At 41.8% G+C, this 13,261-nt stretch overlaps 1 protein-coding gene across 7 annotated transcripts in view; it reads right to left on the bottom strand.

The window, feature by feature from the left end:
• Positions 1 to 13,261, bottom strand: part of pard3ab (par-3 family cell polarity regulator alpha, b) — a 285,627-nt gene that overhangs the window by 78,853 nt on the left and 193,513 nt on the right. The window lies entirely within an intron of this gene.

Raw genomic sequence — 13,261 nt, 5'->3', positions numbered from 1 at the left:
GGGTGTTGATAAAAACAGTTATTCAACTTGCCTGGTCGAAGAACTCTTCTCGTTGTAATAGTCACAAAGTAATGCAATGCAACTTCGAGGAACATCATGATGTTCCAGTTTCATAAAATCCTTTTATTGCTGCTATGCTGATTTACTACAAACCTGTATTGCTTAATAAGGTTTTTGTTGTCAGGTTTAAAGGCAACATGTGATTCCTTTCATACATTCACAGTTTTTGAAAACACGTATTTGCCAGTTCCTACTTTCTTATTGGCTTGTAAATATTAGGAGCATATTGCAGCCTCCGTCATTATGAAGCACTTATCGATTTATTTGGCATTAAGATATTGTAAAATCACAATTCCAATAATTAAGACCATTCTCTCCTTAACTATTTACTTTTAATATGCATTAACCTTAATACAAATTATTTATAAGCAACAGCACCTTTAAGTTGTTATTAATAACCTTTGCTTCTGCCACAGGTTTCTTCCTGTTAAAAGGGAGTTTTTCCTTTCCACTGTTGCCAAAGTGCTCGCTCATAATGACCCCCTGATCTTGTTGTTAGGGTTTTCTCTGTAATATTATAGGGTCTTTACATTATATAGCACCAAATTATTTTGTAAATATAACTGAATTAAACTGAATTAAGAATGGGGATTTTATTTTGAGTTATTTGGACATGTTTAAAAATTTTATTTATTTATTTATTTTTTGCATAAAATAGGAAAATAAAACTACAATATCTTTTAAGCACTATTCTTGTGGTAAAGAAGCACATACGGGTCAAACTGAGAAATGTATTTACTTAGGTTAGTTCATGTACAACAACTTTTTAATCAATAAGCAATGTCACGTGTAGTAACAGTAAGCAGTTAATAGTTAATTGTTACTTTTCCCCCCAATATTTTCTCCATCCAGTCTCTTGTACTTTGTACCACTCTTTCATTGCTGGCATTTTCAGAAAATCTAAAACTAAAGGTCTTCAGATGGACGGACAGTCTGGCTCCAAATAAGAAGGAATGACATCATTACGCCATCAGACATGGTCAATACTGGGTGGAGACGGCCCTCAGACTGTCCCTGACAATAAACACGCGCACACATACAGTCGAACACTGACACAGTAAATTTCTAAAAACTTCAAACTCAATTATACTCATAAATTCCAGCTACCATTATTTGGATCTTCCTCGCCTCTAATCTCACAATATGTATCCGTGTGTGTGCGCACTGCAGTTTCAATACTAACCACTCCTTGCTTTCTGTTGTTCACTCTAATACCTTCCAGTGTCCCCAAGGGCTTCCACCCCATGTCTGCGGTCTTGTGAGAAACATTACTCACAAATGGAAAGGGTTGAGATAAAGTTACTGACCCAAAAATGAGAAGAAAAAGCTTTTTCATGAGGACAGATCGAGTATCTGAATCTATATCAGGTTTTGGTGCCAATTAAGAAAACCATCTTTGTTTTATGAATCTTCAAATGTTTTTTTCCTGGTGTGGGCTTTGCTTCAAAAAAGAAAATAATAATAAATAAATAAATAATCATTCATGTAGGTTAAAAAAAATTTCTAATCTCACAGAGACTACAAGAATAAGCTTGTAAATTTGGGATAAAGGAAAAATAAAAGTTCAGTGCATCAAACTTATATTAAAGACATTTCCCTTTTCCTATACTATTTTGCACTCTGAACTGCACTCCACTAATTATTTTGATGACAGCGTAATCTTGGATTACTGTACATATTCACGTAAGCTCAGATCAAACACTTAATTCTGATTAGGACTCAGAGGGTGGCAGTGTTTAGTGCGATCACAGCAGGTTGTCTGTCATTAAAATGTTTGGAATGTCAAGCATCGATATCCACCACATAAATACGAGACATAATCCTCATCACTGTATCAATCAACAATGCACTTAAGGGGGGGATTCTGTTGCTTCTGCACAGCTGTTATTTTTGTGGAGGGATTACTATGAATCTGAGAATGTTGTTACTTGACGTCACACTTCTCAGACCATTAAACGGTAGCTGCTGGTAGGATATTAATTATATGAATATTTTAGTGTTGCAGGAAACGTCATTGTTTAACACAGATTGTTACATTATGATGGTCGTGAAGGCTCTTTTGTGGTGAAATTCGCCTTAAAAATGCGTCGGGTGTATTGTCAATGCTTCGATGTGTAAATATGAGAACTAATCCGTGAGAACAATGCAGATGCATCATGTTCACAGACTTGCAGCCTCAGAAAGGAGGGACGAGTGTGTAAAAATGAATACATTCTTTTCAATGCACAAATATTTGCTCATTTCAATTAATTCTGATTGAATTTATCTTTTTATTTGGGTTTTGTTACCTCTCTTTTTAAATCTACTAATGTAAGGGTTTAATAAGATTTGAATTGTAAAGACAGAGGGGAATGATCTGTCATACTTTTCTTCACTTGTGTGACATGTAGCTATTTCAATCAGTAAAATTCATATTCAACAGTCTTCTGTTGCAGGAAATAGTCAGAACCAATCATTTAACCAGCTACATCTCCACAGGTTTGAATGTTGAGGCCATATATACGTAAGTTTGATTTACAGGGCCTCCATGTATTCTGACAGGGCCAAATCCACCTGGTCTTAAAGCTATTTAAAACAACTCATATTTTACAATCTAAAATAACGAGACTTTAGAGATTTGGACCAAGAAAAAAAATTAACAGTCGAAGCTGTGACTTTCAGTGAAGTTTGTTCTCCAGCTGCTTTGTTCAGAACCAACAATAAGTTTTTATTCCCTTCTAAGGAGAAGACAAACAGGACCAGAATAAGAACCTAAGAATGTTAGTTAAATCATTGGTTTATAAAACACAAGTGACATAGTCACCGTTTTTAAACAGGATGACTCTGCTCTTCCAAAATAAATAAAAAGAAGAACGTGGAAATAAAGCTTTCACCTGCCTGCTTTCGTTCCAACCCAGAAAACACCCAGATGACCCCTAAAAACCCACAGAGGCGTCCTCTCCCACATTCATAAAGGATTCCCCGGGGCAGAACACATCTTTCTTCTGTAGCTGTTGGCCTTGATCCAAGGATTAGGAGTGCAAGACGACTGGCCTGTCTCTCCTCATTTACAGTATAACTGATTCTCCCATATAGAAGCAGATGGTTCCTGACCGGCCTTAGCTTTAATACAACCCATCTCACGCTATACTCCGATTCATAATCATTAATATATGAAATATTCTGATTAAAGGACAGTGGAAGCCATTTCAAATGATTTTAAATGGAAGGCCGGCTGGCAAAACAGCAGGCATGAGGAGTGGTATAACCCAGCTTGTTCATTGCAATTCATTGTTCAGCGGTTTGTATTAAATAGACAGAAAGCTGCATGTGTAGAACAGGCAGTTTTTTTATCCTGCTGCTGCTTCAGAAAGTTCATGTAGTACATGAGCGGCAGATTTAGACAATACAACTATGGAAAGTATGCATTTCGCGTAATTAGCCCACACATGCTTTAAAACATGGCATTACAGAAATTAAATTTCATTTCAATTCAATATTTTTATTTATCGCCAAATCACAACAACAGTCGCCTCAAGGGGCTTCATATTGTAAGGTAGAGCCTACAATAATACAACAGAGAAAACCCCCAACAATCATATGACCTCCTATGAGCAAGCACTTTGGCCACAGTGGGAAGGAAAAACTCGCTTTTAACAGGAAGAAACCTCCAGCAGAGCCAGGCTCAGGGAGGGGCGGAGCCATCTGCTGACCAGTTGGGGTGAAATAAGGAAGACATGCTGTGGAAGAGAGATTAATAACACTGTTACGTTTCGGTGTGTCAGTGTTTTGTTTTTGCATGACTTATGTATTTCCTGCTTTACTTTGAAAGTCTGTGTTATCTTAGTGTGTTCAGTTTACATTTTCTCTGTCTCGTCAGTTCTGATTTGCCCCAGCTGTGTTTCCCTCTTGTGGTCCATTCCCTGATTGCTCCTTCTATGTATTTAAGCCTTGTGTTTCAGTATGTCATGGTCGCGATCTCCCCCGTGTTGTAAATAGTTTGGTGTTTTTGTTGTAAATAAATAGTTTGTTGTAAATAGCTGTAAATGGGTTTTGTCAATACTTTCGTTTTGAGACACTTCCGTTTTGGGATTTTGGTGGAGAGCCTTCGTGGTTTTATTTTCCTTATCTTTGTTTTTCTACGTTGCACCCCGGTTGCCTAGGCCGGGGTGTAACATATGGGGGCTCGTCCAATCACTGTGGGGTCCGTGGACCGCTCCAGCCTCCATCAGTTTCATCTGCCTTCGCTGAGGGGAGGGTCCGTGGGACCGCCCCAGCCTTTGTCGTCGCTGGAGGGTCCGTGGGACCGCTTCAGTCTTCATTTGCCTTCGCTGGGGGGTCCGAGGGACCGCCTCAGCCTTCGTCGTCTGCTGGAGGGTCCGTGGGACCGCTCCAGCCTCCACCACACTTCATCCGCCTTCGCTGGAGGGTCCGTGGCACCGCTCCAGCCTTCATCTGCCTTCGCTGGAGAGTCTGAGGGACCGCTCCGGCCTTCGTCGCTGGAGGGTCCGTGGGACCGCTCCAGCCTTCATCCGCCTTCGCTGGATGGTCCGTGGGACCGCTCCAGCCTTCGTCGTCCGCTGGAGGGTCGGTGGGGCCGCTCCAGCCGTCATCAGCTTCGTCTGCCTTCGCTTCAGCCGTCCGTCTCCGCTGGAGGGTCCGAGGGACCACTCCAGCCTTCATCCGCCTCTGCTGGAGGGTCCGGGGGACCGCACCAGCCTTCGTCGTCTGCTGGAGGGTCCGTGGGACCGCTCCAGCCTCCATCAGCTTCGTCTGCCTTCATCCGCCTTCGCTGGGGGGAGGGTCCGTGGGACCGCCCCAGCCTTTGTCGTCGCTGGAGGGTCCGTGGGACCGCTCCAGCCTTCATCCGCCTTCGCTGGAGGGTCCGAGGGACCGCTCCAGCCTTCGTCGTCTGCTGGAGGGTCAGTGGGACCGCTCCAGCCTCCATCAGCTTCGTCTGCCTTCGTTTCAGCCTTCGTTTGTCTTCGCTGGAGGGTCCGAGGCACCGCTCCAGCCTTCGTCTGCCTTCGCTGGAGGGTCCGTGGGACCGCTCCAGACTTCATCCGTCTTCGCTGGAGGGTCCGGGGGACCGCTCCAGCCTTCGTCGTCTGCTGGAGGGTCCGTGGGACCGCTCCAGCCTCCACCAGCCTTCATCCGGTTTTGATCAAACATTTCACTTGGGGTTACATGTTTGATTTTTGGGTAGGGGGAAATGTTACGTTTCGGTGTGTCAGTGTTTTGTTTTTGCGTGACTGTCATGTGTTTCCTGTTTTACTTTGAAGGTTTGTTGTTATCTTAGTGTGTTCAGTTTACATTTTCTCTGTCTCGTCAGTTCTGATTTGCCCCAGCTGTGTTTCCCTCTTGTGGTCCATTCCCTGATTGCTCCTTCTATGTATTTAAGCCTTGTGTTTCAGTATGTCATGGTCGCGATCTCCCCCGTGTTGTAAATAGTTTGGTGTTTTTGTTGTAAATAAATAGTCTGTTGTAAATACTTTCGTCATGGGGATTTTCGTTTTGGGATTTTGGTGTAGAGCCTTCGTGGTTTTATTTTTCTTTATCTTTGTTTTTCTACGTTGCACCCCGGTTGCCTAGGCCGGGGTGTAACATATGGGGGCTCGTCCAATCACTGTGGGGTCCGAGGACCGCTTCAGTCTTCATTTGCCTTCGCTGGGGGGTCCGAGGGACCGCCTCAGCCTTCGTCGTCTGCTGGAGGGTCAGGGGGACCGCTCCAGCCTCCATCAGTTTCATCTGCCTCCGCTGGAGGGTCCGTGGGACCGCTTCAGTCTTCATTTGCCTTCGCTGGGGGGTCCGAGGGACCGCCTCAGCCTTCGTCGTCTGCTGGAGGGTCCGTGGGACCGCTCCAGCCTCCACCAGCCTTCATCCGGTTTTGATCACTTGGGGTTACATGTTTGATTTTTGGGTAGGGGGAAATGTTACGTTTCGGTGTGTCAGTGTTTTGTTTTTGCATGACTTATGTATTTCCTGCTTTACTTTGAAAGTCTGTGTTATCTTAGTGTGTTCAGTTTACATTTTCTCTGTCTCGTCAGTTCTGATTTGCCCCAGCTGTGTTTCCCTCTTGTGGTCCATTCCCTGATTGCTCCTTCTATGTATTTAAGCCTTGTGTTTCAGTATGTCATGGTCGCGATCTCCCCCGTGTTGTAAATAGTTTGGTGTTTTTGTTGTAAATAAATAGTTTGTTGTAAATAGCTGTAAATGGGTTTTGTCAATACTTTCGTTTTGAGACACTTCCGTTTTGGGATTTTGGTGGAGAGCCTTCGTGGTTTTATTTTCCTTATCTTTGTTTTTCTACGTTGCACCCCGGTTGCCTAGGCCGGGGTGTAACAAACACGTATGATTCAATGCAGAGAGGTCTATTAACACACAGTGAGTGAGAAAGCTGACTGAAAAAGAAGTACTCAATGCATGATGGGAATCCCCCAGCAGTCTACACCTATTGCAGCATAACTAAGGGAGAATTCAGGGCCACCTGATCCAGCCCTATATAACTATATGCTTTAGCAAAAAGGAAAAATTAAAGCACTTACATAGTTGATACATGAGCCTGCCAGTTTCTTGTAGCATAACAAAAATGTTATTTTTAAAAGAACCAAAAAAAAAAAAAAAACACCCAGTACACTTTAAGATCAAAATGAGACGTCCTAATGTTTTTAGAGCCACATTAAGCACAATCACTTCCCTTATTTTCTCCAAACTGTTACTCATTAGATGAATGCATCCTTTTAGGTGATGAATGAACATCTGTATCAGTGTTTTTTTCCACTGCTGCTTCACACATATCAGTTGGATTCCATCTGTCTGCATCATAAGTCACTGTGAAACTCAAACTCATGATCGCTCCACGGTTTGCAGTCCCAAATTCATAAAGTAAGATGTGATTAGTATCCTGCAGAAACCCTGACTGAATCTAAAGAGCCTCAGACCCCAAGGTTAGAGTATCAAAAAACAAACAAAAAACTGGTATCATTACAAAATGATTTTAGTTCAAATTTTAGTCAATAGAGTTTTTTTTTTACCCAATTTTGGGTGTGAGGGGAAAAAATAAAGTTAAGCTGTAATGCGTGACCTGTTGTGTGCACTTGGAAACCACAAAGAAAGTGTACCACCATCTCCCACAGAGATATGCTCAATGTGTCCTTTGGCAATGATGCCTTGATATTTGATTCAGAGAACTAAAATGTCTTCATTTAAAGAGTGAACAAGTGCAAATTTGGAGGTTGTTTTCATTTTAATTTTATTTTTCACTCGCTGTTTGGGTCTGGCAACAAAAATTCCCTGGCTACGTTTAGGAAACAATTATATCTTGGATTAAACGATACCGCTCAAAAACATCCCTGAGCAAAGAAAAATGGCACTGAATCTGTGTTTAAATGTGCAGCCCAAGGATTTTTTTTCTTTAAATGCTATGAGTTGAGTGTCAGACCTGTCTAAATATCGCCATAAACCTGGTGCGTCTCGTTATCGACACTCTGGGCCTAATATCAGTATTTGACTTCCTGCAAAAGAGAGTTGAGGTTATATCACCAGCATTTGCCAGATGACGATGATGATTATGGGCTCAGTAAGGACAATTTTATTCCTACAGTTTGTTAACCTGCCATGCCTACAGAAACCTGCATTCTAGTCTTCACAGGTTAAACAAACCTTGCTAGCTTTAAGTGATAGTGAAGGTACATTTTTATAGTTTTAATATATGCTAGCAGCGATCAGATCCCCAATTTTCTCAGCTACCTTCTGCTGTAGATTTGAGTTTTCTCAGGTGCAAGAGTTCAGTTATGTCTGTGTTATGTAGACGTGTCTTACTCGAGGCAAAAAAGGTGGCAGCTTATCAAAATTCTGTCCCCGTTCTCATCACCAGGCTCTGGATCAACATTCACAGCAACAAATTCAAGCAATCATGATGACCCTCAAGCAGAGACGTTCCCCAAGCTGTAGTAAGACATCCTGTTCTGCTCAGTGAGTAGTGGGAACGCACATTCATATGCAGTATCGGAGTGAAAGCCAACATTTTGACTGTGATAGTGCAGCAGCTGAGGTGCAGAAAGATGTGACCGAGCTTGATTTTTCTCAAGTCGGTTGTCTGTTAAATGGTTGCGAACATGGGAAAAGTCACAGCTGCAACTTCCTACGAATCCATGTTGATCTGGCGGAAGGAGTAAAACTTTTCTATGTACTTTTTTACTTACTGACTTTAATTTAGGGTATAAATTATAGCAAAATGTAAAAACGTTGGTGGGTAAACTTCACATTACTCAGAAATAAGACAATTCAATAATGGGTTAAATAGTCAAAGAACGCAACTTCCTCTACGTCCAAACAGAGGAGGTCATTTGAAGCACGGTGTGTGGGATTACATCACTGACAAAGTCATTTGGTAATTATAGGGTGTAATGAGAAAAAAAAGACTTGTTTTCTGCTGGTCCCATCCTACATTGTACACTGTATGTAATGTAACATAATTATATTTAAGCTTTTAAAATCCCGTTAAATCTCTTTGTCCTCTAAACTCATGAGAATCACAAGATCCCGACTAGACAGGAATGTTGGATTAGATGCACGTCTACTCAAAAGAGAATGAAAGGCGAGTGTGTTTAGATGAACCGGTAAGCATAATAACATTCCAAGTACTTTGGAACCAAATTTCATAACTGAGTCTTACTTTTAATGGCGTGGCTACAATTCCCCTACAAAAATAAACCCTACATTTATATTCCATTGTCCATATAAGATGTACAAATTACACCTTAGGCAAACTCTAACACATTAATAGCAATGTTTCTCATTATTGGCACCCATCCCACCATTACTCTCGAGTTGTACTGTGTTATAATTTGAACTCTTTTCCTTTGCTCTCCGTTTGGTCTCCACTGACCGCTGGGGGAAAATGGCCATGCTTACTTAATAAGGATATTCTTCAGCATTTTTTAGCCAACATCAAGCATAATCGGTGTTTATTCCTACATAACTGTATGCTTGAAACCAAACTATGACTAAGCGACTTGTGCAAAACCCCCGAGTGGTAACGAAAATGTAACAACGCTGTCATATGCACTCAGGAACGCAGACACAATGGGGCCACAATGCTGGTTAATCTAGCTCTGGTTTCACTTCACCAACAATAGAAATCCTTTTAGAGGTTTAGAAAAGGCAGGGGCTTTGTATTCACTGCATGCTGCTGCACACCTGCCATCACTCTCTATCTCTGAGTCACAGCTCTGACTTGTCACCCTCACTCTTTGAAAAAAAAAGTTGGGTTTTTTTGCAAACACACGTGCACACGAGCAAAACCCAACAGAAGGAGTAGCACCTGCATCTAAACTAGGCAAAAGACAACAAAACCACCAGCAGAGATTCGCATTACTAAATAACATGTACACAGAAAACACATGAAGCCAATAGTAAATGCACGCAGGTGCAAACACACACACACCTCATCTTATCAACCTATAAAAAGCTGCAAGGTGAGTACTTGTCGATTTGTTTGTGCACGTTGCCGTTTCTGTTGCGTTTGCGATACAACACGGCCGCGCGTGCTCCCTCTGCGGCCTCTTATTCCCCCGGTGGAGATGAAATGTAATGGAGTCGATTCAATAAGAGCGCCGCCTCCTCGGAAAATGTGGAGAATCAAATCACGCCAAATCCCTCGGAGCCTTCCCAGCATTCACTGCTGCCTCGTAGTTGGGAGGGGAATAAAACAATGGTTGCTAATTCACTTGGCTCTTTGCACACTTATTCTCACACAACAGGGGCAGAGTGTGATACAGCAAACGTCGAGAGCTAATAAAGCTGCTTAAAAACATGCCGTCTACATTATGTTTTCACTGAATTCAGGTAATTAATTTCAGTAAACAGAAAAGAAGCACCCAGTGAGTGAGCTGGTAAAACTTTCACGGGATATTGTCTCCCATTACTTCTTAATTACGCTTCCTAGGCTACAAATGTTACCAGATGCCAAGTATAAATACTAAAAGCACTAGTCGCAATAGCGGGTAAACACTGGGGGAGAGGGGATAAAATCACCACACTTTGAACAATATTTAGCTTGGCAGGCTTCGGAAAGCAAAAGAAAGAAAATAATGTCTCAGCAGTGAGGTTATGCAATTTGGTTGAGAGCCAAAACAAAAACATTAAAAAAGAAAGAAAAAAAGACTGTTTTCAACCTGATACTACACCGTACCACCTACGCGGTAAACCACAGAGTAACAACTAAAACATCATGTGCTCCAATATGCTGTCTCGCTAAAATATGCGGCTGTGGATATAAATAAGAGACATCTAAGAAACACATTTTATCCTGAAAGCAGCAAAATTTTGTTTCAGGCTTGTTGCAGCAGACTGCTTGAGCCTATAGGACTGTGTGGTCATTTTCCTTAAAGCAAAGGAAACGGTAGACGGCTCCCAAAGGCACACACGAAGCTCCTTCCAGCCTCTTTAGCTGTTTTTGTTTTTACACCACTGCGGTTAAATTGAAATTTCTGACCGTGTTTTGTTTGAAGGAAAAAGAGGCAATTAAAAATGAATTCCACTGGATATTTATGTAGCTGCAGCTACTTTTTTTTGCGTTTCCCCTTGGAGTGACCCGCACGACAGCGCTAAGAAAGCCAATAGTACGTTTTACAGGCCCAGAGGGAATTAAGAGACTAACGGGGGCGGTGGGATTCTGGTATTCTAATCTGGACACTCGGGAATATTTTTAGCCTTATTGTTCGCTGTGTTCAAAGTGACAGAAGAGGTTACAGATGAATTTCCTTTTGGCTAGAACGCGTTTGGATAACATGTTTTGGGAAGATCAAGGTGACAATGCTGATGATCAGCAACTATTAGTAGCAGCAGAAGGAACAGTGGTAACAGGAAAAAGGAAGACTTGTGTCTTGTTCGGTGTCGTGTTGCCTTGTATTTAAGCTGTTTTGCCCCTTTTTGTGTTATTATTAGTCTTATGGCCTGTCAATCATTGTGTTATTCTGTGACTTGAAGAACAACTGGGATAAAGGTTACCATACTGTAGCTGGCAGGCCTCGTATAGACTACTGCAACACATTATTTTCATGCCTCACATGAACATTCACATGATTTATTATGCTCTTTTTTATGCACGTTTACATACTTTAGCATTGCGATGCATGCAGTTCTGTTTTTGCTCTGCATCTTATGGTTTTCGCAGAGATCGGCGTTTTAATTTGTGCTTTGTGTTTTCAGTGCAAATCAAAATGTAGCCATGTTAAAAAGGATACCATGCGAAGATAATTATTATATTTATGTAACATGCTGAACCTAGATCGCTCTGCCACAGCTTTGTCTTCTTCAGTTTTACTGCGAGTCATAATCTTGTGACAGTCACAACATCGCGGCACCAACAAAAGGCGCACACAAACAGCAGAAAACACAACTGTGACATTTTGAAAGCCATGATTTGGGGCGTGTAATGGGCACAACTTAACAGATGGTCAGAGATCAATCTGCTTTTCTCGAGCAAATAAACAGTTTCCTGGTTTGAACGATGTAAAAACAGCGAACGCAACACAGAGCGACATCCTGTGCACGTCGAGCATTTACGCTGACTACAATGAAACCTTTCACACGCGTGCCATTTTAGAGAGAAGTGTTAATGTTGGAGGAAAAATAACATTTTCCTTCACTGCCTGCTTCTAAGGACATGTTATTGCTTTGATTAAATCTCCACAATCCTCAAGCTCTGATATCAGCTCACACTGCCATTTGAATCCCACAATAACAAACCCCCCCTTCTGTCAGGTGAGAGCCCCCCCACGCACACACTCTGCCACCCACCCCGATGTGCTTGGCGTTGCAGGATCTAATTCACTTCCTGTTCAGCAGAGGGGGGCAGACAGGAAACAGGAAACGTGCTTCCCGAATCTCTCAAAAGGTATATTCTTCTAATACTCGGGGGAGATGAGAAAGGAACACAATATCTTTCAGACGTTTGTGTCCCCGGCTGCTACACTGCTGTAATCAAAGCTTCCTGAAAAGAGCAAGTGTTCTGGGGGAGAATAGGTAGCTAGGAGGACATTATGAAAAGAAACAGTGTATCAGCTATGTGCAAAATTATAGAAAATTCTTTATTGAAGCAAGGAAAGACTTTATTATTTGCTCTGAAACCTGCCAGAGCCACTTACATTATCAGAAGAGACCAATATTGGTTACATTGATGTCCAAATGAGTCACGTCTCTTTTAAACAGTGATGTCTTAGAGAAAACAACGAAAAAAGCTTTGTGAGCATGATTTTAGGGATGTATTTGTCGTTTTAATTCCTTATTTGTTGACAAATGTGACCGTCTCTTTACAAATCGATTCATAGTTTTCTTTGTAAGAACACGCAAACTTTCCATCACAATTTTGTCCTTAACTTGCTTTCTCGGTCCAGAATCTCTACATTCAACTTTACAAAGAAACAATCAGAAAATCCTTATATTTCCATATTTGTAAGTAGTAAAGACTTAAAATGTTTGCTTGATGAAAGAGATTTAATTTTCAAAAAAATCTGCTTATTAAAATTATTTCAGCCTAATCCATTTGCCTGTCGCCGATCCTAAACTGCAGCAGCATTTCCACAAAACTCATGCTTCCCCATCTCTAAGAGGTATTAAACTAAGAAAATCCCAGTAGTCTGAGTGAGAGGGAGGAGAAAAAACCTCATTAATTGCTTATGTGGTAAATGAGTGAAATGGCTACAGATTTTAATAAGATGATGATGATTAAAGCCTAAATCACTGGTGAATTCCATCACCTAATTAAATAAGGCTTCGTATCTGTAATGCTAGTATATCATCTTCTGTTGTGCATCTGCATGCCTTAATACAGTGCCACATCAGGGACTGAACAAAAAATAAAAAAGGAGGGAAGTGTGCAGTGACAACAGCAGCACAATGAATTATGAATCGATACGTGCTACGGCACTCTTGAAGTAGACACAGGCTGCTGAGGTCATCTGGGGATGCGTGAAAACCACAAGGAAGACAAACCCATTCATTCAGCTGTGGAGCTACTTGCCCGCACAGACTACGTTTCTGCTGCACAGCAGGTTTTCCTCAATTTGCTTCAAGTTCCCCAAATCCATCTTAGGGCCACGAATCTCCGCGTTCATCGATCGGAGCAGGATTGGGGAGCAGCTCAGCACCGGCGTGCAGTGCTGAGAACTCTGCTTCTGACGACCTGCATGATTTTTAAAACAATCTGGCTTTTGTT

The sequence above is a fragment of the Copadichromis virginalis genome, linkage group LG18, assembly GCF_057382275.1.
Source record: "Copadichromis virginalis isolate Kocher_CV1m ecotype Utaka linkage group LG18, C_Virginalis_male_GT1.1, whole genome shotgun sequence".
NCBI lineage: Eukaryota > Metazoa > Chordata > Actinopteri > Cichliformes > Cichlidae > Copadichromis > Copadichromis virginalis.
This window is presented reverse-complemented; position numbering and strand designations above follow the sequence as displayed.